The sequence below is a fragment of the Pseudophryne corroboree genome, chromosome 1 (genome assembly GCF_028390025.1).
Source record: "Pseudophryne corroboree isolate aPseCor3 chromosome 1, aPseCor3.hap2, whole genome shotgun sequence".
Taxonomy (NCBI): domain Eukaryota; kingdom Metazoa; phylum Chordata; class Amphibia; order Anura; family Myobatrachidae; genus Pseudophryne; species Pseudophryne corroboree.
This window is the reverse complement of record NC_086444.1, coordinates 452,756,387-452,772,351: the sequence shown is the minus strand read 5'-3', so window position 1 is coordinate 452,772,351 and position 15,965 is coordinate 452,756,387. Positions and strand designations below refer to the sequence as shown.

Genomic DNA, 15,965 nt, shown 5'->3' with positions numbered 1-15,965 from the left:
CTTGATCTTTCCCTATTTTTTTAACCTCCACATTTTTGTTCTCCATATTTTAATGCGCACAACTAAAAGCCACCACAGGTATACAATGTAGATGGATGGATAGTATAGTATTATATTACTTATGGACGACGAGTGCACTGACGACACAGAGGTAGGTACACCCGTGACCTACCGTACTGCTATATATATATATATATATATATATATAATATACTGTATAATAATAATAACGGACCTGGTGGACACTGTCAGCAGACTGCTAAACTAGTATGAAGAAAAAAAAAACACCACAGGTATACAATGTAGATGGATGGATAGTATAGTATTCAGTAGCGGATCTTGCCACGGGCAAGCAGGACTTTTGCCCGGGGCGCCGCCTTCCGGAGGGCGCTGGCGCCATCCGGAGGGCACCGCACCGTGGCAAGATCCGCCACTGCTGCCCACTGTGTCCCCCGTCCGCCTCAAATGCCCGCTGCCATCCCCTGTGAAGGGAACTAGACGCTATGCGTCTAGTTTCCCTTCGTGGAGAGTAACTTTGCTGAGCGGTGCGCGATGACGTCATCGCGCACCGCACAGCAAAGGTCCTCTCCACGAAGGGAACTAGACGCATAGCGTCTAGTTTCCCTTCGTGGAGAGGACCTTTTGCTGTGCGGTGCGCGATGACGTCATCGCGCATCGCTCAGCATTCAAGCGGCGCTAGAATGTACAGGGGGCGTAACTGACCACTCCCCCTGTATTAGACCACGCCCCCTTTCCTGCCCGGGGCGCTGTGCGCCCTTGAACCGGCCCTGATAGTATTATATTACTTATGGACGACGAGTGCACTGACGACACAGAGGTAGGTACAGCCGTGGCCTACCGTACTGCTATATATATATATATATAATATACTGTATAATAATAACGGACCTGGTGGACACTGTCAGCAGACTGCTAAACTAGTATGAAGAAAAAAAAAACCACCACAGGTATACAATGTAGATGGATGGATAGTATAGTATTATATTACTTATGGACGACGAGTGCACTGACGACACAGAGGTAGGTACAGCCGTGGCCTACCGTACTGCTATATATATATATAATATACTGTATAATAATAACGGACCTGGTGGACACTGTCAGCAGACTGCTAAACTAGTATGAAGAAAAAAAAAACCACCACAGGTATACAATGTAGATGGATGGATAGTATAGTATTATATTACTTATGGACGACGAGTGCACTGACGACACAGAGGTAGGTACAGCCGTGGCCTACAGTACTGCTATATATATATATATAATATACTGTATAATAATAATAATAACGGACCTGGTGGACACTGTCAGCAGACTGCTAAACTAGTATGAAGGGGGAAAAAGCCACCACAGGTATACAATGTAGATGGATGGATACTATAGTATAGTATTATATTACTTATGGACGACGAGTGCACTGACGACACAGAGGTAGGTACAGCCGTGGCCTACCATACTGCTATATATATATATAATATACTGTATAATAATAACGGACCTGGTGGACACTGTCAGCAGACTGCTAAACTAGTATGAAGAAAAAAAAACCCACCACAGGTATACAATGTAGATGGATGGATAGTATAGTATTATATTACTTATGGACGACGAGTGCACTGACGACACAGAGGTAGGTACAGCCGTGGCCTACCGTACTGCTATATATATATATAATACACTGTCTAATAATAACGGACCTGGTGGACACTGTCAGCAGACTGCTAAACTAGTATGAAGAAAAAAAAGCCACCACAGGAGTGTTTTTCAGGCAGACAAATGTATACTGGACTGGTGGTCACTGTCAGCAAAACTGTGCACTGTACTCCTGCTATAACTGCTCCCCAGTCCCCACAATTAGGCAGTGTGAGCAGTGCACTCAGCACAGATATATGCAGCAGTGCAGCACACTGAGTGAGCACAGATATGGTGGAGCATTTTTTTCAGGCAGAGAAACAACGGATTAAACTCACTGGTGGTATTATAATCAAAACCCTGCACTGTACTCCCTAACAGCTGCTCCCTGTCCCCAATCCTCCCCACAATTATAACTAAGTCACTCAGTCTTTTCTACTATAACGGAGAGGACGCCAGCCACGTCCTCTCCCTATCAATCTCAATGCACGTGTGAAAATGGCGGCGACGCGCGGCTCCTTATATAGAATCCGAATCTCGCGAGAATCCGACAGCGGGATGATGACGTTCGGGCGCGCTCGGGTTAACCGAGCAAGGCGGGAGGATCCGAGTCGCTCGGACCCGTGAAAAAAAAGGTGACGTTCGGGCGGGTTCGGATCCCGAGGATCCGAACCCGCTCATCACTAATCCCACATTACCATGTCTAAGGACTCTGTGTCCTGCACTGCAGAGTGTTTATCTTCTCCTGAGGAGTCTATTCTATGTACTCAGGACTGCAATATGCTGTCTCTGTCTCCTTCTCAGTATGTGACATCCTATTTGAAATCTGGGCTATCATTCCCCTTAAAGTATCAACCCATGGGGGTTCAGATTCAGAAGGCTCCATTATTGAGAAAATCTGTAGAGTTTGAAGTTTTCAGCTCCCACTACTTCATCTAAGAGCCCACCTACATACCCGCAAAAGTGTACGCTTGCCCAGATAATGCAAGCTGACACTGATACCGACTCTGATACAGGGTATAGTGATGGGCATATGCAGGGGGGAGATGCATCCCTTGCTAAACGGGTGCAGCTCATGATTGAAGCCATTAGGGATGTTTTGCATATTACGGAGAAGGTACCTGAGCCGGAAGGGGAATCTTATTTTACAGTAAATAAGAAATCCTTGCTCACCTTCCCGGTTTCAAAGGAGTTAAACTCCTTATTTGAAAAATCCAGGGAAAACCCAGAGAAAAAAATTCCAAATCCCGAAAAGAATTCTCATTGCTTTCCCTTTCCCTGACGAGGACAGGAGGAAGTGGGCAAACCTGCCTATAGTATCTAGGTTGTCTAAAAAGGTGGTTTTACCTGTCCCTAGTTCAACCGCCTTAAAGGAGCCGGCTGACCGCAAAATTGAGACTACACTCAAATCACTATACACGGCTACAGGCGTGGCTTTAAGGCCCGCTAATGCTTGTGCGTGGATTTCAAAAGCCATAGTAAAATTGTCAGGCACTTTACTAGACGACTTAGATACTATGGATAGGAGTGACATTGACTTGTTTTTACGTCACATACAGGAATCTGCAAGTTTCATGGTGGAGGCCATGAAGAACCTTGGCCTGCTTAATGCGAGGGCTACTTCCATGGCAGTATCGGCATGCAGAGGACTCTAGCTACGCCAATGGACTGCGGATGCAGAATCCAAGAAAAGTGTGGAGAACCTACCCTTCACAGGTCAGGCACTATTTGGGGACGCATTGGATGCATCGATTTCCACGGCGACTGCAGGTAAGTTGACATTTCTTACCTCCACAGCAGCACCGGCTAGGAAATCTTATCCTACGCCTTCACTGCAGTCCTTTTCTGACCGCAAAATTAAAAAAAATCCATACCTCCCCCCACCTTCTTTTAAGGCGGTTGGGTGAAAAACCAGAAAACCTGCACCACCATGTTCCCAGGAACAGAAACCAGGTTCTGCTTCCTCAAAATCTTCAGCATGACGGTGGACCTCCCAGCCTGGGGATCGGACAGGTGGGAGCGAGACTAAAAGATTTCAGTCACGTCTGGACGTCATCATGCCTGGATCCCTGGGTGACAGATATTGTTGCCCAAGGATACAGACTGGAGTTCCAGGAACTCCCACCTCACAGATTCTTCAAATCAGGCTTACCAGTTTCGCTGACAGAAAGTGCTATCCTACAGGAAGCCATTCAAAAATTGGCACGAACAAATGTCATTGTTCCAGTTCCACCTCACCTAATAACCAAGGGTTATTACTCAAATCTGTTTGTGGTACCAAAACTGGATGGTTCGGTAAGGCCTATTTTGAACCTGAAGTCATTGAACCCTTACTTGAGGGTTTTCCAATTCAAGATGGAGTCTCTGAGAGCGGTGATCTCAGGTCTGTGGAGGGGGAATTCCTAGTATCCCTGGATATCAAGGATGCATACCTTCACATTCCGATCTGGCCGCCTCACCAGGCCTATCTACAGTTTGCACTACAGGACTGTCACTATCAGTTCCAGACATTACCATTTGGCCTCTCCACAGCACCGAGGGTGTTCACCAAGGTCATGGCGGAGATGATGCTCCTCCTCCGCAAACAGGGAGTGAACATAATTCCATATCTGGATGATCTGCTGATAAAAGCATCTTCCAAGGAGAAGCTGTTGCAGAGTATTGCACTCTCAACTTAACTACTCCGGGATCATGCGTGGATCCTGAACCTTCCAAAGTCACATTTGGAACCGACAAGGAGACTGCCCTTCCTGGGGATTATACTCGACACGGAAATGCAGAGGGTGTTTCTACCACTGGAGAAAGCGTTGGTGCTCCAATCAATGGTCCAGGATGTCTTGCGTCCAGCACGGGTATCGGTTCATCAGTGCATTTGCCTTCTGGGGAAGATGGTAGTCTCCTACGAGGCTCTACAGTACAGAAGATTCCATGCAAGGTTCTTCCAGATGGACACGTGGTCGGGATCACATCTTCACATGCACCAGCGGATATGCCTGTCACCGAAAGCCAGAATTTCACTCCTCTTGTGGCTGCAAACTTCTCACCTGCTCGAGGGCCGCAGGTACGGAATTTAGAATTGGATTCTTCTAACCATGGATGCAAGCCTCAGAGGTTGGGGAGCAGTCACCCAGGGGGAAAACTTCCAAGGAAGGTGGTCAAGTCAGGAATCTGCCCTTCCAATAAACATTCTGGAACTAAGGGCCATATACAATGGCCTTCTACAAGCGGCATATCTTCTGCAAGATCGAGCCATTCAAGTTCAGTCAGACAACGTCACAGCAGTGTCCTACATAAACAGGCAGGGCGGAACGAAGAGCAGGGCTGCAATGTCAGAGGTAACAAAAATCCTCCTCTGGGCAGAAAGACACATGCTGGCGCTGTCGGTAGTCTTCATTCCGGGAGTGGACAACTGGGAAGCGGACTTCCTCAGCAGACATGATCTCCTTCCAGGAGAATGGGGCCTCTACCCGGAGGTGTTTGCAGAGGTGACAAGCCAATGGGGTGTACCTCAAATAGACTTGATGACCTCTCGCCTCAACAAGAAGCTTTGGAGGTACTGTTCCAGGTCACGAGACCCACAAGCAGTGGCGGTGGACGCCCTGGTGACTCTGTGAGTGTTCCAGTCAGTGTATGTGTTCCCTCCACTTCCACTCATCCCAAGGGTTCTCAAACTAATAAAAAGATCAGGAATTCCGGCAATCCTCATTGCCCTGGACTGGCCAAGAAGGGCTTGGTATGCGGATCTTCTGGCATTACTGCTGGAGGATCCGAGGCCTCTTCCTCTTTGCGAGGACCTTCAACAATAGGGGCCGTTCGCCTATCAAGACTTACCGCGGCTACGTTTGACTGCATTGAGGTTGAACGCCAGATCTTAGCTCGGAAGGGCACTCCAACCAAGGTTATTCCTACTCTGATCCAAGCTAGGAAGGGGGTAACGTCTAAACATTACCATCGGATTTGGAAAAAGTATGTCTCTTGGTGTGGATCCAAGAAGTTTCCTATGGTGGAGTTTCAACTGGGACGTTTCTCCTCTTTCTGCAAGCTGGTGTGGATCTGGGCCTACGCTTGGCTCAATCAAAGTCCAGATTTCGGCCTTGTCCATTTTCTTCCATAAACAATTGGCTGCGATCCCTGAGGTTCAGACTTTCTTGAAAGGAGTTCTGCACATCCAACCACCCTTTGTGCCTCCTACGACGCTTTGGGATCTTAATGTGGTGCTGCAGTTCTTACAATCGGATTGGTTCGAACCTGTACAGGAGGTGGAAGTAAAGTTTCTTACTCGGAAGGCGGTCACACTGTTGGCATTGGCATCTGCAAGACGTGTGTTGGAATTGGGGGCATTCTCATGCAAGAGCCCCTACTTGATTTTCCATGAGGATAGAGCTGAGCTCAGAACGCGTCAGCAATTTCTTCCAAAGTTTGTGTCGGCTTTTCATATCAATCAACCTATTGTGGTGCCAGTGGCTACTGACATCTCAATTAGCTCAAAGTCCCTGGATGTTGTGCGGGCTTTGAAGATATATGTGAAGAGAACTTCTCGTCACAGGAAATCGGACGCTCTATATGTCCTTTATTATCCCAACAAGATTGGGTGTCCTGCTTCTAAGCAGACGATTTCTCGCTGGATCAGGCTTACTATCCAGCATGCTTATTCGACGGCAGGATTGCCGATTCCAAATTCTGTTCAGGCCCACTCTACTCGCAAGGTGGGTTCTTTCTGGGCAGCTGCCCGGGGTGTCTCGGCTTTACAGCTTTGCCGAGCAGCTACTTGGTCAGGGTCAAACACGTTTGCTAAATTCTACAAGTTCGATACTTTGGCCTCTGAGGACCTAAAGTTTGGTCAATCTGTTCTGCAGGAACCTCCGCACTCTCCCTCCCGTACTGGGAGCTTTGGTACATTCCCATGGTACTAAATTGGACCCCAGCATCCTCAAGGACGTAAGAGAAAATAGGATTTTAATTACCTATCGGTAAATCCTTTTCTCGTAGTCCGTAGAGGATGCTGGGCGCCCGCTCAGTGCTTTGTATTCCTGCATTGTTCTTGGTTCAGTATTGTTGGTTCAGCCGTTGCTGAATTGTTCCACGTTGGTTGGCTTGGCTTTCCTTTTTTGTTCTGTGTGAGCTGGTGTGAATCTCACCACTATCTGTGTATTTCCTTCTCTCGAAGTATGTCCGTCTCCTCGGGCACAGTTTCTAGACTGAGTCTGGTAGGAGGAGCATAGAGGGAGGGGCCAGCCCACACTATTAAACTCTTAAAGTGCCAGTGGCTCCCAAAGGACCCATCTATACCCCATGGTACTAAATTGGACCCCAGCATCCTCTGCGGACTACGAGAAAAGGATTTACCGTAGGTAATTAAAATCCTATTTTTGGGACAAAGAACAAACATTCTATTTACAAATTAAATGGGGAAATGGTCGGCATATCAGTAATAGAGAAAGATCTGGGGGTACTCATCGACAATAGACTTAGTACTAGTGCCCAGTGTGAGTGTGCAGTAGCAAAGGCAAATAAGGTACTAGCACGCATAAAACGGGAGATGGAGACAGGGTTAAATCATTGGTACGGCCACATTTGGAATACTGTGTACAGTTCTGGGCACCACACTATAATAAAGACATAAGAAAAAAAGACAAACGGCTGCGCTGGATGTCAGGAAAATGAATATACTGTACAGAGAGCCAACGTAAATGATAACAGTATTTATTAATAAATAAAAATAGAATTAAAACATATATACCGGTAAAAGTGATATTAAGAAGAGTCACTAGTATAGTGAACTCATAATAACTAGTAGTAGCTCAAGGTCAATATGATGGACATAACCTTAATAGAGAGAGTCCGTATTCCACTTGATGGAATTAGTTGCTATTAGAAGACAGGGTGCACTGATAATGTCCCAATTGAATATGGGTCCCTCGGTTAGAGCAAATCTCAATACCTCTCCGGTGGGCTGGTCAGAGCCGAGCGTCCTCGGCATAAGAGTCCTGCAGTGCCCATAAGCACATAAGCTGTGCAGCGGAGGGGAGAAAGCCGTCTTTTTCACAAGCTGACTGTGGCGGCGTGTATGTTAAAGCCGCTAATGACGGAAGCTGTAGGCGGAGGGTGCAGTGTAGATCGATGTGCACCTTGTAGTTACACCTGAGCTAGGTGTGAGTGGGGGCGGGTCCTGACGCGTTTCGTCACGCTCCACGTGACTTTTTCAAAGGTAGATTCCTGCCTCCAAAGTATCCGGTATTTAAGGGCTGAACCGATCAGTGTGAACAGATGTCTGTCATCAGCAATATTAAAAACAGGTGAAATGCAGAAAACGAAGGCTCTCTTGTACTTAAACAGAAACACTAATAATGACTGGCAGAGATGACTAATCATAAAATAACGTAACCTGTTTAGATTTATCCTATTGAAATTCGGAACGAACACCAATATAGTATATACACATTCTTATAATAAATATAATATATAACAACATGGGAAATTAGGAATACTGGTTTCTGCGCATATTATAGAGCAGATACATTAATTAGCGGCACATTTTCTCCGCAGCTAGCTTGCCATATGGTAATTCACAGAGAAATATAGAAAGGGACTCTAAATGAACACTTCTAACTGTGTGTATACAGGTAGTACCGCCTTAAAGTAAAAATAAAGGATAAAAATGAAAATAAATTTGTAAAAATAAACATAAAAATAAAAAAATAAAAATAAGAATGGAAGGTGAAAAAATAATAATAAAAATAAAAAATGATAAAATTAGGATAAAATATAATAAAGACATATTGGAACTCGAAAAAGTTCAGAGAAGAGCTACTAAATTGATCAAAAGCGTAAGGGGGGTACACACAGCGATGTTCACATAATTTCTAGGCAATCTGACTAGATTGCTTAGAATTTAAGAACACATCGCTCCGTGTGTAGGGGTGCCGGCTACATCTAGAAGGTCACATCTAGTGGCCCTAGTGGCCCCCCGTCCCTCTCCCCTCGCTCAGCACACATTGCGCTGTGCTGAGTGGGGGGAGAGATGTGTGCTGAGCGGTCTGTGATAAATCGCTCAGCACACATCTCCCCGTCAGTACGGCCCTGTAGAGCAGGGACGTGCCGTCAGGAGAGGCAGTGCCTCCCCTGTCATTAATGATTGAAATAATACAAAGAAGATACTTATGACACATATTTTGTGTTATAAGTATCATCTTTATATTATGGTAATCTTTTTAGTACTTTTAAATTGGTTTGGGAGGCACCGATAGCAGTGCCTCCCGTTGGCAATTAGAACGGGATTAAGCGGGGGGCAGGACCAAGCATTTGGGCTGTAAAAGCCCATTAAAAACTATGGAGTAAGCGGCACTTCTATAAGTGCCTCATTGACAGGGACACCATGCCCATGTCAGCAAGGCAGCTGTGATTGGACAGCGGATCCAGTGCTGGATCCGCTGTCCAATCACCCCTATATGCGGCGGGCGGAAGCGGCGGGACCCGGTGGTGACTGGCGGGTGGAAGCAGTGGTCCTGAAAGCAGTGATGCGCGCGGTGGCGGACAGCGCACTTCCCTCTCCCAGCCAGCAGCAGCGGCACAGTCCCGGACACCCAGGTGAGACAGGGGGCCACTGGGCTAGGTATTGCCCTGATATATATAGTGCCCCCCCAGCCTATGACCTCACTGCACGTCACTGCTGTAGAGTCATTGGACTATAATGAAAGGCTAACCAGGTTAGATATGTTTACATTACAAAAGAGGTGACTAAAGGCCCATACACATTAGACGATGTCGCTCTGTGAGCGACATCGTCTAACGTTTCCCCCTCCCGGGCCGGCCGGTCGGCGGCCGCCTGTACGCACTGAGCGATATGACCGCTCATATCGCTCAGTGACGTCACGCCCCCGCCAGCCCTGCATGAAGGTCGTGGACGACAGTCCACATCCTTCATGCATGCCCTACCGACAGCGACGATCGTTGCCGACCCGCGGGGCCGCGCATCGGTCGTCGCTGGCGGCATACACACTTAAAGATAAAATGAGCGACGTCGCTCAAGGAGGGGGAAAATGAGCGACGTCGCTCATTATATCGTTAAGTGTGTATGGATCTTAAGAGGAGATATGATTAATATTTATAAATACATTGAGGGGCTATATAGGGAATTATCAGGCAACATGTTTACAAAGAGATCTGTACACAGAACATGTGGCCACCCCCTTAGGTTAGAGGAAAGGACTTTTCAATCCCAGTGAAGGAAGGTGAGGGTGGTAAAGATATGGAATTCTCTGCTGGAGAAGGTTGTCTTTTCTAACTCAATGGGGTAAATTTACTAAAAATCGTATTTGTACCGATTTGGAGAGAGATTCATCACGAATGACATCGAATGTGTGAATTTGCAACTTTTTGAAAATGTTACGCCTCATTTACTAAGCTGTCGTATTTGTATTTTTCGTGTTTTCCGATGTCGATGTTATTCGTGGTTTTGTAAGGTAGAATGCGGCCGATTTAGTGGTTTTGCGGCCGTGTTATGAGTTTTATTTACGACTGCGTCACATTTCTGTTTATCCGTTCCCGGACGCGTATTTTTCCTACGCTTAGTTTTTGTCACTCGTCCGTGATTGGTTTGATTCGTGATGGAGGAGTGTCTGTGCTCATTACTATAAAAACGCCCCAAACCACCCGCACCTCGTGGGTTTAGCTAGTGGAGAGGTGAGAGGAAGGTGTGTTAGGAGTTGGTGAGTTTTTTGGAGTTTGTGGCGGATTTGAGGAGGTTCTTTTCGATTGTTGAGTGCTGTACTGTGTGTGTAAGTAGTCTTGTCATACTTGTTGTGTAGTTATTTAAAAGTCTGTCAAGTTTTTTGTCATTGTATTTTTTTTAACGTCTCTTGTCATTGTTTGTGAGTGAGTGTGTGTGTGTGTGTGTGTGTTTGGTGTGTGGTGTGTAGTGGTAGTGGAGGAGTGTGTTTACTGTTTTTTTTCCCAGTGTTATTTGTTGTTTGTCCTGATTATGTCCCAGTCAGAGGTGAGTGTGGGTGGAGGAGGTGAGTGAGGTGGAGGAGGTGAGTGAGGTGGAGGAGGTGAGTGAGAGGGAGGAGGTGAGTGAGAGGGAGGAGGTGAGTGAGGTGGAGGAGGTTAGTGAGGAGGAGGGGGAGGTTGCTGCTGCGGCCTCCAGTAATAGTGATGGTGTTGTGGCTCCGCAGCCACGCACCACTACAAAGACGGGCCGCAATGTTAAATTCAGCTACGCTGAGAATATGGCATTGGTGCGGGAGCTGATGAGGCATCATCGACAGTTGTTTGGCCATGATGCTGCAAAGGTGTCGTCACGCAGGAAGACTGTTCTGTGGGGGAAGGTCGTTGCGGCTGTGAATAGTGAGGGTGTGGTGAGGCGGACCGAGGACACGTGTCGTAAACGATTCTACGACATCAAGCGCCGTGTCAAGGCAAAGATGTCGAAGGAGGCTAAATCAGCCCGCCAGACCGGGGGTGGACACCCCTTCCGAGCGTCTTATCAGGATTGGGAGGAGCCTGTGCGTACTCTGATTCCGCCAGAAGTGGTTGGTGCGACTCATGTCCGGGATTCGGATCGGCCAAGGCAGGATGGTGAGTTATTTGTCTTGTTTTTTAAAATTTAAACATCTGTGCTTTGTCCTTAGTTGTCTGAAATGTCTTCTAGCTAATTGTGATTGTAAGTTGGTTCATTCTTCTAATGTGTTGGTGATGTAGTGCAGGCCTGGCCAACCTGTGGCTCTCCAGCTGTTGTAAAACTACAAGTCCCATCATGCCTTGCCACAGTTTTGCTATTATGGAATGCTAAAACTGTGGCAGGGCATGCTGGGATGTGTAGTTTCACTACATCTGGAGAGCCACAGGTTGCCCATGCCTGATGTAGTGTTAATATCAATTATGTATGTTTTTTTCCTTTGTATTGTTAATTTTTCTGGTTGCCTTGGCCTTTTTCTGGTGTTTTATTTGAAAAGTAAAAGTTTGCAGGTGTATTTTAAAGAAGTGTGATTATTATGTTTTATGCAAAGTTTTTTTATTTCACAATTTCAATGGATTTATGTTTATTGTGTGTTGTTCTGGGTTGTCCTTTGTGTGCTTGATGTGATTTTTCATGCATATTTGGTTTTGATGTTTACAATTTTGTGCAGATATTTGTGGGTAGTGTTTTCTTGTTAGCATCAAAAATTGGTAATTTAGCGTGCAATATTGTGGTTGTGTCAAGCTACGACGTTTGGGTTTTAAGTAGTATAATATTGTGTATTATGCGCCTTTGTGTATGTATTGTTTGGTGAAATTGGTTCTTATTTAAAGTATACACACCCAATGAAGTCAGGCAGAAAATCATAAGCATCGTATAGTTTAGTTCTCATCAGGTACCACATATGTTTACATCACAATAAGGAATTTGCATAACATATCAACAAAATAGTATGTTCATGAGGACATTCTTCATATTTCTACAGTACGAAAGAGAAGCAGCACAGCCAGGCCACATCCAAACACTGCCAAGAGATGCAGATGGTGGCAATGCAGGTAAGATTTTACTGTAAACACATATTCTGCAAACACATAGAAAAACAAAATGTTAATGTTTATCTTATCACATAGGTTCTTCTTCAGCAAACCCCCCTCCACTAAGGCGCCCATCACAGGGCTCGGTTACTGTGGCTAGTAGGCCAACCAAGAGACGCCGTCTTGAGGCTGAATCAGCAGCACCATCATCACCACCCCAACGGCGCATCTCCACAGTGTCGGCCCTGCCACCACAAGCTATTTTGGCCAGCCCACAAAGTGAGGCTCCACAATCCCCTCAGTTGTCTGGTGAGTAAACATAACAATTACCTGTAAAGCAGGTAAAAAACAGTGGATTAGATGTATTAACCTGGAGAAGGCATAAGGAAGTGAAAAACCAGTGATATGTGCAAGGTGATAAAGGCAGCAGCACAAAAACAAAAAAAAGTAAATTTACATAATGGAGCTGTTTGCCTTGTGCCTTTATCACCTTGCACATATCACTGGTTTATCACTTCCTTATGCCTTCTCCAGGTTTATACATCTGCACCACTGTTTGTGCACAGCAAAAAAACAACAACACATGAACAGTCATCCTTGTAATAATCACCAACAGCAAGCACATGGTGGTAAGGTTTTTTTAGATGGTTAATTGTCAGATGTGATGTTGGCCAGATCAACAAATATTTTTACTTTTAATCTTTGCTAAAAACACCTACATAAATGTTAAGTCTCATCCAATTGTTTAGCATGGCCAACATAACCAGTTCTAAACATAGGGCACCTTAAGACTTTTTCACCCATTGTTAATGTTTACATTTTAGACCACTATATTTGTTAACGTTTTGGGCAGACCACTGACTGCCTTGAACAATGTATGAGTGTATTGGTCAACACATTTATTGTATTGTGTGTGTTGTTCCAAAGGAAGCTTCATACCCAATATGTAAATGTAGTAATTTGTAGTTGTTAGAGTTCTTCGTGTTCGCACATTAATTATGGCTCAGAGTCCAACAATTCCCTCAAACTTATTACAACTGAGTAGTGAACGTTAGAAGCCACATATTTATCCAAAAAGGTGAACAACATAGTAAAGTTTAGGCCACAATCTATTTATCAAATCCAACATCAATATTAAGAAGTAATGCATGTTGACGTAAGACCAATGCTAAATAATTACTAAATAGTGGCTGTCTTCAACCCCATACAGAACCAGCCTTCATGACCGAGGATGCCCAGCAGGAAAGTGACCAGCAGGAAACCTACACACTACACCTGCAGCCCATCGATCCTACCCAGCAACCACGCCGCAGGACATACCCCAACCACCCCAAACATCCCACAGCCCCCAATTGAGCACAACACCACCCCAGACACAAATGGGCCCTGAGTTTTGGAGCCGTTGGGCCTCACAACAGGACCAAAACTATGCGTGCCTCAACACCCACAGCCAATACCTGGCAAGTCTGCCCCATCATCTGCCTAGACTGAGTCGAAACTCAGGCAGACTTATAGTTCAGGTGGGCAGAATTGCCAATTCAATGGAGCAGATGAGGGCAGACAACTCCCAAATGCAAGCCAATCTCCAACGCATCATGGATGAACAACAGCGGCAGCACCAATCCCTAATTCAGCTAATCCAACACAACCAAATTGTAAACGACAACCTGTCCAGAATAATAGCAAGCAACACTGCCGCTAATACGCAACTGACTGCAAGCCTCAATATACTCAGTCAAAGCCTTAAGGTGTTGGCATCACACCAAGTCAGCTCTAGCTCGGGGACAACTACACCAAGCCAGACCCCAGTTCAATCCCCAGTTAGACGCTCCAGTAGAACCCGGACCAACGAGCCAGCCCAATCCTCTGCACCCAGAACACACCAAAAATAATAATAATCAGGCCTGCAGCTAATAGTTTGTTAATTTAAAAATTTATGTTGATTTGTTACAGCAAAAATGCCTGTGTTGAAGATAATAAATTGTTCACACGGAATATGTGTATTGTTTCATTAGCTACAGAAACCACCGGCACATTAGTGTCTTGGCCCAGATGTCTATTGGTATAAATATTTTGGCTGCCCCTAGGTGGCCTCAGCTCAACGTGTGTGTAATCTATGGCACCCAGCACATTGGGCATGGCCGCAAGCTCAGAGAAAGCTACCCTGACTGCATGCCACTGCGACTCCTGGGTAGGGAAGCAGAGAGAGGCATCTATGTGGCCATCCAAGACATCCAAAACCTGAGTGGACATTCCTAAATTTTACGGTGAGTTTCATGACCTGTAATCAATACAATACTGTGTTATATTACATTACAGAAGCACCACTTAGACATAGACGTGTATGTATGTTTTAACTAACCTGAATTAAATATTTATAAAAGGTGGCCTGTGAGATACTAATTACATCGCCAGTCACAGGCTGGAAGCTGCCAGTAGCCATAAAGTGCAACACAACCAGGAGCGTTGCTGTCTCAGGGTCTAGGTTCAGTTTGTCAAGGTCATACAGACGTTAAATGTTATTTACATTTAGTCGGACCATCTGTATAACCTGGTCATCAGCCAATTTGTTAGAGTTTAAACGCCCACTAAAAAAAACAGGCATGCCCAGCCTACGCAGAACATGTACAACCTGCTGACCATGTTCATTTTCCTGGCCTTGGTTTATTGTAGCCTCATGGAGCAGTGTCAGGTATCCCCCAGCAAACAAGAAAGTACTACACACAGTAGCAGCCATTTCAGAGTGAGAGAGGAGAAAAATGTGTTTGGGCCCCTTTTAAAGGTCCAAAAAGTCAGGTGTGAGTAATGTAGAATTGGCAACACATGTAAATACGCTTCTCAAAAGCAGGTCTATTTTTTGTTAGGCTTTTTGTACGATTAGTATTTTATCACGGCGCAGATGCATTTTCACGGTAGAGATTTCAAATACGAATGCTTAGTAAATGACAGAGTTCAATACCTAAACAGCCGTGTTTGACCGATGGTGTATTCATTCGTATTTTTAATACACAGCCGTAATAAAAATACGAATGCCCTCATCACTGCCGTGATTTGAGTTTAGTAAATTCCCGAGATGACACTTTGAAGAAAAAACACCATTTCGGTCAAAATCGGGAGCTTAGTAAATATACCCCAATAAGTTTAAAAAAGTGTTGGACAAATTTTTAGCGGAAAAAAATCAGATTTTAAACTTACCGGTAAATCTTTTTCTCCTAGTCCATAGAGGATGCTGGTGACTCCGTAAGGACCATGGGGTATAGACGGGCTCTGCAGGAGACATGGGCACTCTAAAGACTTTAGATGGGTGTGCACTGGCTCCTCCCTCTATGCCCCTCCTCCAGACCTCAGTTAAAGAACTGTGCCCAGAGGAGACGGACAGTACGAGGAAAGGATTTTTGTTAATCTAAGGGCAAGATACATACCAGCCGACACCATCCACACCGTACAACATGGAATATACGAACCAGTTAACAGTATGAAACAAAACAGCATCAGCCAGAGACTGATCAAAACTGTAACATAACCCTTATGTAATCAATAACTATATTCAAGCCTTGCAGAATTTAGTCCGCACTGGGACGGGCGCCCAGCATCCTCTACGGACTAGGAGAAAAAGATTTACCGGTAGGTTTAAAATCTTATTTTCTCTTACGTCCTAGAGGATGCAGGGGACTCCGTAAGGACCATGGGGATTATACCAAAGCTCCAGACCGGGCGGGAGAGTGCGGATGACTCTGCAGCACCGATTGAGCAAACATGAGGTCCTCATCAGCCAAGGTATCAAATTTATAGAATTTAGCAAAAGTGTTTGAACCCGACCA

At 45.4% G+C, this 15,965-nt stretch overlaps 1 long non-coding RNA gene across 1 annotated transcript in view; it reads left to right on the top strand.

Moving 5' to 3' along the window:
- Positions 1–14,131, top strand: part of LOC134901195 (uncharacterized) — a 92,722-nt gene extending 78,591 nt beyond the window's left edge. Inside the window, exons 2-4 of the long non-coding RNA XR_010174737.1 lie at positions 12,096–12,165; positions 12,241–12,453; positions 13,355–14,131. This is a non-coding gene — a long non-coding RNA (uncharacterized LOC134901195). The remainder of the gene's footprint in view (positions 1–12,095; positions 12,166–12,240; positions 12,454–13,354) is intronic.
- Positions 14,132–15,965: the final 1,834 nt, after the last annotated feature.